This window comes from Arvicanthis niloticus, chromosome 8 (genome assembly GCF_011762505.2).
Source record: "Arvicanthis niloticus isolate mArvNil1 chromosome 8, mArvNil1.pat.X, whole genome shotgun sequence".
NCBI lineage: Eukaryota > Metazoa > Chordata > Mammalia > Rodentia > Muridae > Arvicanthis > Arvicanthis niloticus.
In genome coordinates this window covers 69,352,309-69,362,061 of record NC_047665.1, presented here as the reverse complement: position 1 = coordinate 69,362,061, position 9,753 = coordinate 69,352,309, and the positions used below count along the sequence as shown (strand labels likewise).

General features: G+C 41.1%; 1 long non-coding RNA gene across 3 annotated transcripts in view; it reads right to left on the bottom strand.

The window, feature by feature from the left end:
* Positions 1–6,978: 6,978 nt before the first annotated feature.
* LOC117714352 (uncharacterized) overlaps positions 6,979–9,753 on the bottom strand; it is a 28,864-nt gene continuing 26,089 nt past the window's right edge. For 2 of the 3 annotated variants that reach the window (XR_013112313.1, XR_004607495.2), the window contains 2 exons: positions 9,333–9,408; positions 6,980–8,582 (listed from right to left, as the gene is read on the bottom strand). This is a non-coding gene — a long non-coding RNA (uncharacterized LOC117714352). Of the gene's footprint in view, positions 8,583–9,332; positions 9,409–9,753 lie in introns of all 3 variants that reach the window. The other variant, XR_013112312.1, reaches the window with a different exon arrangement.

Below are 9,753 nucleotides of genomic sequence, written 5' to 3'. Positions count from 1 at the left end.
CTGCCTCCTGAGTGCTGGAGTTAAAAGTGTGCACCTCCAGTGCCCAGTTCCTCCAAGGTTTGATGGTAATAATTTTCTTATTGTCCCATCTTGTGATAACATCCTCTCCACAACTCCCAGGAGTCGCAGAGTCTGCAGTGCCATCAGGCCAGCTTCCTGTAAGTCCTTGCCACTAAAGAAGAGCTACTAGTTTTGACTCCAGAGTTCTAAAACATTTTTTATTAGTATTATTTTTAAAGTGTGTGTGTGAGTGTGTGTGTGTGTGTGTGTGTGTGTGTGTGTGTGGACTAGGGACATTGAATCTCCCTAGAACTGAAATTACAGGCAGTTATTAGCTCTTCCATATGGATACTGGGACTCGATCTTGAGTCCTCTGAAAGAGGAGAACGTGTTCTACATATAGAACCATTTCTCCAGCCCCTCCAGGTTTTCTTGAGATAATACTTTTGGTTAGTGTTCCCTTAGAAAGTCAAGGGGAGAGCAGGTGAGTAAAGGTTCTTGTCAAGCCAGGCAGCTTGAGTTCAGTTCCTGAAACCTCCATGGTAGGAGGAACAAGTCAGCTGACTTGCAGGTATACACATACACACAATACATAAATAAATGTGCTTTATCATTTTTAAGCCTCAGGGAGAAAAACCAAGATACATTCATATTCTCCTTAGGATGGTCTCTTATCTAATTTCAAAGAGTGGTTCTCACCCTTTTTTACTGAGTGATCTGTAAATTGTGGTCCCTTTTAATCTATTTGAAATATCTTCTACAAAGACTCACAGGCTCCATAAGGCATTGAGAAAAGAAACCCTGTTTGACAACAATGAGAACTCTCATTCCCCGTGGACTGAAGACCACGGTGTTGGGGATGGAGAGGCTTAGGCTTTGTGACCCCACAATGTGGAACAGCTCCCTGAGCACAGGTGAAGGAGAGCAGTCAGGTCAGCATGCCATACTCAGGATTGCAGGCGTCATGACTGACACACTTGTGAACCCAACGAACCAATGAACAACTCCACCCATTACAGCTTCACCATTTCCCCACCAGGAAGTAGAGAAGGCTTCTGTGTCTGGTTTAAACCTCGTGGAACAACTTGGGGATTTGTCACTGCCAAGGTCTTGACAGGTCCTTCCTTCTCCTTTCTGTTATCCCACAGATAGTATATTCCACTCTCTGTTTCTATTCTCCACCGATGAGCACATGGATTGCTTCCAGGTTTTTGGCAATTATGAATAAAGATGCGTGGGCTGATTTTGCTGGGAGGGATGTTTTTCTTTTGTTGGAATCAATTCAAGTGTGGAATTGCTGGTGAATATGACGTGTGCACACCTGACTTTATAAAGATCTGCCGAACGTTTCCATAGTGTGCCCAGGCCACACCATTTCCACATCATTGTGTGGTAGTGAGTGGGAGTCCAGCTCTTCACATACCCTTTCATGTGTGACTTTAAGTCTTTTTGCCTCCTCCCCTTCTTTCTAGACAGAATCCTGCTATGTTGCCCGTTTTAATAACTATATAGTGGCATGTTCTAATACTAGGATTTTAATGCGCATTTCCCCAGTGCCTAATAATGAACTCTGTTCTCTGTGTGATTTGTAATGTAAAATTTGTAATTTTTAAAATTGTCATTAGTGAAAGTATATTCAAATCTTTGGTCTTTACATCAGGCCATTTGTATTATTGTGTTATGGGTGGTTTTTTTTTTTTTAATGGATTTTGTGTGCACACCTTTCATTAGAGGCACTGCAAATATTGTGGACCCTTCCTGGGTTGCATTTTTATACTTTCATTGTGTCTTCCAAATAAAATACATTTTAATTGTGTAAGTCCAATTTTCGTGATGACTTACATTTTTGAAAGTGCATCCGAAAATTATCCTCTAACCGAGTCATGAGGGATTTCTCCTTTGTTTTATTCTTGAACTTATCTAGTTTTTGATTTTACAGTCACATCTGGTGATTAATCTTTAGCCAACTTTTATACGTGGCAGAAGATGCATTAAGTTGTTGGAGGTTTTTGTTATCATTTGTTTCCATATGGATATTTAATTATTTGTCATTTTTAAAGATTTATTTATATTTTTTATGTGTGTAAGTATTTTGCCTGCATGTATGCATAATACGTGCATGTCTGGTGACCCTTGAGGCCAATAGAAGATTCCAGATCTCTGGAAACTAAAACTATCAATGTTTATGTGATGCTCTCTGGGTGCTGGAAACTAACCCTGCATCCTCTGCAAAAGAAGCCACTACTTTTATAACCACTGTAATGGTTTGAATAATAATGGCCCCTTCATGCTCATAGATTACAATGCTTGGTCACCAGAGACTGCCAGTACTAGGAGGTGTGTCCCTGGGGTAGGCTTTGAGCCCAAAGCAAGACCCAGTGGCTTTCTCTCTATCTGTGGATCTGGATGTGGAATTCTCAGCTTCTTTTGCAGCACCATGCCTGCCTGCATGCCACTGTGCTCCCTACCATGAGAATGAGCTAAAGCTCTGAAACTGTAAGAAAGCCCCAATTAAATACTATCTTTTGTGAGAGTCGCTATGCTCATGGTGTCTCTTCACAGAAATAGAACACTGACTAAGACAACCACTGAGCCATTTTTTCTGGTCCCAATTCTGTCCCCCTTTAAGACTGATTTGCACTAAATTATTATTACATTTTTGTCGAGAATCAGTTGACATATTGGGCTTTATTTCTGGATGTTCTACTTTGTTGATCTATATTCCTACCCATTTGCTAATATTACACAGTACTGGCTATCAGGTAGTGTGAATTTTCTAATCCTGCTTCTTTTTTCAAGTTGTTCTCATAACTTTCTTTTGCTTGCTTTTTTTCCACATTAATTATAGAGTAACATCGTTGATTTATAAACAATAGCAAAAGCCTACAGATATTTTTTATCTTACCTATTGGTTTATTTTAGAACAATCTTATAGCCTAGGCTAGATTGGAACTCAATATATTGCCAAAGCCAGTCTTGAACTCACAGCATGCCTTAGTCTCCTAAGTCAGATGATTATAACTGTGAACCACGCTGTCTGGTTTTGTATGACCTTACAACCTCACTGGAACTCATTCACTACTTCTGGTAGTTTTTATAGACTCTCGGATTTTTCTGTGTAAATAATTCTGTTTTCTGTAAACAGAGGTAGTTTTATTTCTTTCTTTCCAACCTCTAAGTCTTTTGTCTCCTGCTCACGCCTTAACACATGGGTGAGGGCCCTCAGCATGAAAGTTGAGTGGGAACAGCGGAAGTGGACACCATTATGTTGTCCGTGTTGCTTAAATTATTTTCAAGTATAGAGCCCTAAATATGAATGCTAACTACATTTGTGTTGGGCTCTAAATATTTTTTATTTATTATTTTATAAAATAAGAAAATGAGGCTTCCTCTGATGAATAATATTAGAAGATATTTATAATATCAGCACTTAGGAGCCTGGAGGAGGAGAAGTACCATGAGTTCAGGGCCATTCTGTTTACATACTGAGTTTTAGACCAGCCAAACTCAAAAACCAAAAGCACCCCTATGTAACTTTAATTTTTTTAATGTCTGTTTTTAATGATGATCCTTAAGTGCTTAAACCACCCTTGTAGCCCACCACCCACCAAAGGTAGTGGGAAAGAAAGGATACAGCGGGGAATGGACCTGTTTAGAAATGTTTCTTGGAGCAACGCTCATCTGTGTTATCTGGAAATCAGCAGTTCGGTTCACAAGTTAGCAGGCAGCAACAGCTTGATCCAGTTGGAAACACTTCAAGGAGTCCAGTTTGGTAGAGTCAGGATAGCAAACATGAGACAGCAGCAGTGGCACTACCTCGTAGACACAACCAGGTCTTGGCACAAGTCAGCAGGAGGGACCCAGAGGGATGCCAGGAGAAGTTCTGGCTGTGCTTCTTTCAGTGAAGTAAAGATTAGCCAAGACTAGAGACCAATAAGCATTGCACAGCTATGTACCAGCAAGCTAAGCTCTGTCTCTGTCACTTTGTCGAGTCCTATTTATACTCCCTCCAAACATCACATGTCCTCCACGTGCCTCCTCAGCACATGCATCTGCCAATCAGCCTGAGTCTGTGGAAGCTTCGAGAAGCAGCCAGCACATCACCAGAAGTTTTTTGGTGTATTTCTCTCTATGGAGTCCCAACAAATGCAACTCAACTATGAAAACCAATACATGTGTGTTGTTAGCAAAGAGTCCTTCATCACTTGTCTTTTCATGTGCTTGCTTTAGTAGAATATCCTCTCTCCTGTGTCTGCTTCAGCAAAATGTTCCTTTACATGTTTCCTCCAGCAAAACGCCATCCAACTGACTTTCCAAAGAACCCTTAAGTTTCCACTTCAATGATCCAGTATTGATGGTATAGCAGAAGCCAATCTAGACCAATGACTCATTGCAATAAATATTTACAAACAAAGATGTGTGGACAAAAGGGTACACTGTGAGATACACTTCAACACACTGCAGCTCCCATAAAGAGATGTTTTTTATATTTCATTTTGTTTATTATTTAATTCTTTTGGTTTATATTTTCTTGGGCAGGGGTAGTTGCCAGGGTGGATCAAGGATACAAAGGGACAGGAAGATAAGTGGGATTGAGATTCATGACGTAAACTCACAAAGAATCAACAAAAAGCCTTAAAAGAGAAAAGGGGGAAAAGAAAGAAAAAAGAAAGCAACATATCACATTCCAATCATTGAAGAGAAACCTTCTGCTCTGCACTGGGACAATGGGCAAGTACCTAGAAGACATGACCCTATCCACCAAAGGTTCCGGTTTATGAAAATGAGAGCTCGTTTGAAAGGAGAGAACATGGATTGGGAAGACTGAAGGAAATGCTCTTGGAAAGGTAAGCCTAAGAACAAGTTTCTTGTGCTTGTGATCTAAGGGCACAGGTGTCACCTCAGCTGGTAGACAGGTTTCATCTCAGCTGGTAGACAGGTGTCATCTCAGCTGGTAGACAGGTGTCACCTTAGCTGGTAGACAGGTGTCATCTCAGCTGGTAGACAGGTGTCACCTTAGCTGGCAGACAGGTGTCACCTTAGCTGGCAGACAGGAGTCACCTCAGCTGGTTCCATTGCCCACATGGTACTGCCCACATGGTATTGGTTTTGCAGATATGAAAGATGCAAGACTGAAGGAGTTGTGGAATCTTGCACTTCAGGTCCAGAGAGCCAGAACAATGTGCTGGCAGTGTGTGACGGGGTCCTGTGAAGCAGTGAAGGTGAAGCCTAAGCTGCAACAAAGACTTACATGTGTAGTAGATGCCAGTACCATCCACCAAGAGAAGCTGACTGGAGTTGGTCCAAGACAGAGGCTGTGTGTGCTGCTGACAGCATGGCTGGAGGGGTGGACTTACCCAAGACCTTTGATTCTGTCACCATTCCCAAATGCCTAACATGTAGATTTGAGATTCTCTGATGTGTTTGTCTCCCTCTGATCTGGTCATTTCTTTCTATGACCTGCTTCTTTGGAAAAACCTGCCTTCCTCTCCTGCCACTATGACTTCCCCATCATGATGGACTGTACCAAACTGTGAGCAAAAACAAATCCTTTCGTCCTGAAGTTGCTTTTGTTAATATTTCATCACAACAGTAAGAAAGGTAGCTAATATACTCCACATCCTGAAGAAAGGCTTTTTCTTCCTTCCTTTGAACGAAGGCTTATCTGTAGGGATTTTAAAAATGTATTACTGAAAGGATATCTATCTCATTACAAATGGATTAATGGATGCAATGCGACCTGCTTCTTATTCCTAAGAAACAGACTTGGATTTGCTACCATGCATTGTGGAGATGCAGTGTGGTTGTGGCTACTTTGGATAACAATTTGGCATTTATTTATATGCATTTCATATATCAGCAATTCCACATATTTGAATTTATTCCAACAAAATAAAAATGTATCTCCACTGAAGTGGAAACTTAAGGGTTCATTGCAAAGTTGATTGGATGATGTTTTGCTGAGGCAAACATGTGAAAGAACATTTAGTTAAAGTGGACACAGGTTTGAAAGGCTAAGGCAGACTCGTGAAGGAAAAATTTGCTGAAGCAGACACAGGAGAGGGGATGTTCTGCTGAAGCAGGCACATGAAAGGACACATGATGAAGGATTCTTTGCTAATAACATGCATGTATTGGTCTGCCTTACACTGCATAGTTGAGCTGTATTTGTTTAGACTCCATAGAGAAATGTACCAAAAAACTTGTAGTGGTGTACTGCAGTTTCTTGCTGCTGCTTTCAAGGACTCGGGCTGATTGGATGCACATGCTGAGGCAAGGCGCGTGGAGGACACGTGATGTTTGGAGGATATAAATAGGACTCCTCGGAGTGATGGAGGCAGAGCTTGGCTTGCTGGTACAGCTAGCTGTGCAATGCTTATGGGTCTCAAGTCTTCACTGATCTTCACTTCCCTGAGAGAGCCCCAGCTGAGAACTTCTCCTGGTGTCCCTATTTGTCACTCCTGATGACTCATGCCAAGGCTGAGGCCTGGCTGTCTCTGCTAGGTAGTGCTACCACTGCTGATTTGTGTTTGTTGTCTCGACTCTACCGAACTGGATTGCTAGTGTATCCATGAAATGTTTTTGACTGGATCGAGCTGCCACTACCTGCTAACCTATGAACTGAAAAAAGATGGGAGTTGCTCCAAAGAACCTTTCTAAACAGGTCCACTTCCCCCTGTATCCTTTTTTCCCCCCCACTACCTCTTGTGGGCGGTGGGCTACAAGGGAGGTTAAAGCATTTAAGAACATCATTAAAAATAGGTTTTGAAAAATTAGTTACACTCCACTGAAACTCAGGCCACAAATTTTTATACAGGTTTTATTCATAACTGTCAATAACTATAAGCCATCCATACGTTCATAAGTACTGGATGAGACACAGAGTGGTGTATCATATAGTGGGACAGTAGTAAGAGCGGGAACAGACTGCTAATATGCCAATGGTGGCAAATCTCCAGGTTGTTATGTGAGGTAAAACCAGACACAGACCAAGCGATTCCATTTGTGTGATGTTCTAGAAATGGTGGAGCCATAAAGAGGCAGAGAACCTTAAGTGATTCCTTGAGGCACGTATGCTTCCAAACCCATCCCTCCTCATCCCAGTATTCAGCGTTCTGTGGACTGACATAAAATTAATCACCAGTCTGATTTATGTAAAAGTGTGTGGAAATGAGGCTTGGGGATAAGATTAGGAAGTCGTGAAGTTTCTGTCTTGGAGAGGAAAGCATTGGTCCTCGGTTATGTTATGGGTCACCAAGTGAATGTAGATGCAATAGTGATTGTCCTCTGCCTTATGGTTTATCGTGTTTGCTGTCATAGTTCTTCACATGATCGAGATTCACAAGCAAAGAAAGAACTCAATGTACCGTTTTGATAACATTTCACTCTTAAAGGTCCTATCTCCATGGAGCTTCTGGAATTCTTAAAACGGCTAAGGTAGTAAGCAGTGAGAGATTAGCTGATGTTTTCTCAAGTTTTTCTTGGGGGCTGGAGAGAGCTCAGTGATTGCGAACACGCACTGCTCTTCCCGAGGAACCGTAGTTCAATTCCTGGCCCTCATGTGCAATCTTGCCGCCAACTGTAACTCTGGGTTCAGAACATCCAGTGTCCTCTTTGGGCTTCCTTGGGCACCTGGACTCATGTGCACATACTCACACACATCCACATAAATAAATATTTTTTTCAAAGAGAATTTTTCTTTAATGTTTATTTAGTAGCAACCTCTAGTAGCCAATAATATTCATGTCAGAGTCATTTTTTTTGTCATTTATACTTTTGACTTCTAGTGTTTAACAGTACTGACTTGTGTGATCCCGGGGCGGGTTACTTAACCTCATTAAGCCTCAACTTCCTAATTCATAAAAAACAATGGGCATAATATTTATCTTCTTGTTGAGTAGGGTTATCGTGTCAGTTAAATATAGTAATCTTTAAAATGCTCAACGGCACAGGCTTAGAATTCAGGAGCCTCTTAGCTTCCATTTCTTAAGCAAAATCTACTAAGAGGAGATTTAAAAGTACCTGCTGTCATTTGGGGGGATATTGACAAAGAACCATAAAATGCCTCAGCAGGTGCCTAATCTCAACCATTGCAAAATTGTCATTATTAAATAGGAACCCATAGTCTGTATCAACTCTAGCAATCATCAGTGTTGAATTCAGAGAACAGTGAGTCTTCCTCTTTGAATTCTGTTCTCTTTCTTTCCTAGGTCTTGCTGTGCACCTCACGCTGGTCTCAAATGCCCAAACCTCTGCTTCAGCCTCCCGGGGGAACAGCACACTCAGCCCCTTCAGTGATAAGCAGTCTTGTTCACCACTGTGTCTCCTTCTAAGTTACTGTATCCTATAAAGCATATGGCAAATACTGGGCACTGATGAAATGTTTGCTGAATAAATAGTTTTTTCTGATTGTGCCTCCAAATTTCAGAGGTACCAGCTTTTGTTTTTTGTTTTCTTTTATTTGTTTGGTTTTTTTCTTCAACTTCTAGAGCCCATTAGAATATGACACCTCTAGTTAAAATTTCAGCAAGTTTCTTTTTCTTCTCTGTAGAAACAGAGCTGGTTCTAAAAGTAATGCAGACCTGCAAGGGATGAGAGATACCTTATAAAACCTTGGCGACAATGGGGCTGGGGGACAGGTAAGAGTACTGCCTACTCTTGCAGAAAACCCAGATTTGATTGCCAGCACCCACATGGTAACTCATAACCATCCATAACTCCAGTTCCAGAGGATCTGGTGCCCTTTTCTGACCTCCATAAGGAACCAGGCATGCATGTGGTGCACACACGTAAGTGTAGGCAAAGCATTCGCGCACATACAGTAGGATAAATACATTTAAAACAATTTTTAAGAATGCAGTTGGAGGACATTCGTTGTTGGGAGCTAGGCCCTTTGTGGTGATTGAAATAATGCAATTCTTGTGTGTAGGTAGGCAACCTGCTGTTCAGAGCAGACCAGAAAAGCAACAAGTGTGTGTGTGTGTGTGTGTGTGTGTGTGTGTGTGTGTTTATCTGATTTATGATTTGGGTGACACTGCAGGGCAATGAGAAAAATATTGATACTGGATCAGTTAGATATCAACATGAAAAAAAGTACCTCAACCCACACCCTACACAAAAAAAATAAATTCCTTTTATACTGCACACAAAGCAACAGTGCTTGCCAAAGAAGGAAATCTTTTTGACATTGCCAAGATGGTTTGCCAATCATACAAACAGATAACCACACCAAGACCATAAAAAGAAGGTTTACCAGGGCTACATTAAAATCAAAAAGTCTTTCATCAAAAGAAGCCCTTAGGAGAATAAAAAGGAACTATGTGGTAAGGTACCTGTATCCCCAGTGCGTAGTCACTGATGCAAGAGAATCAGAAATTCATGGCCAGCCTGGGAGTCAAAAGCAAGCCCCTGGAGAGAGAGGGGGAGAGGAGTTGGAAGAGAGAAATTACAAAATAAGGCTAACAATACTCTGACAAAGGAAGCATCCAGAATACATAAAAACTACTATAAATCAAGGAAAAGAAACAATACCAACTGGAAAATGGTCAAAAGACTCAAACAGATGTTGACAAAGATGATGTAAAAATGCCCAGTGAGCCTTTAAGAAAAGTCTTAACTCCATTAAACAATGAAAAACTCAAACTAAAACCATATTACTTTTACCAAATATTTAAAGAATTAGCACCAATCCTCTTTAGACTCTTGCAGAAAACAGAAGAGAAGGAAACACCAAGTCATTCTGTGTGGCCAACA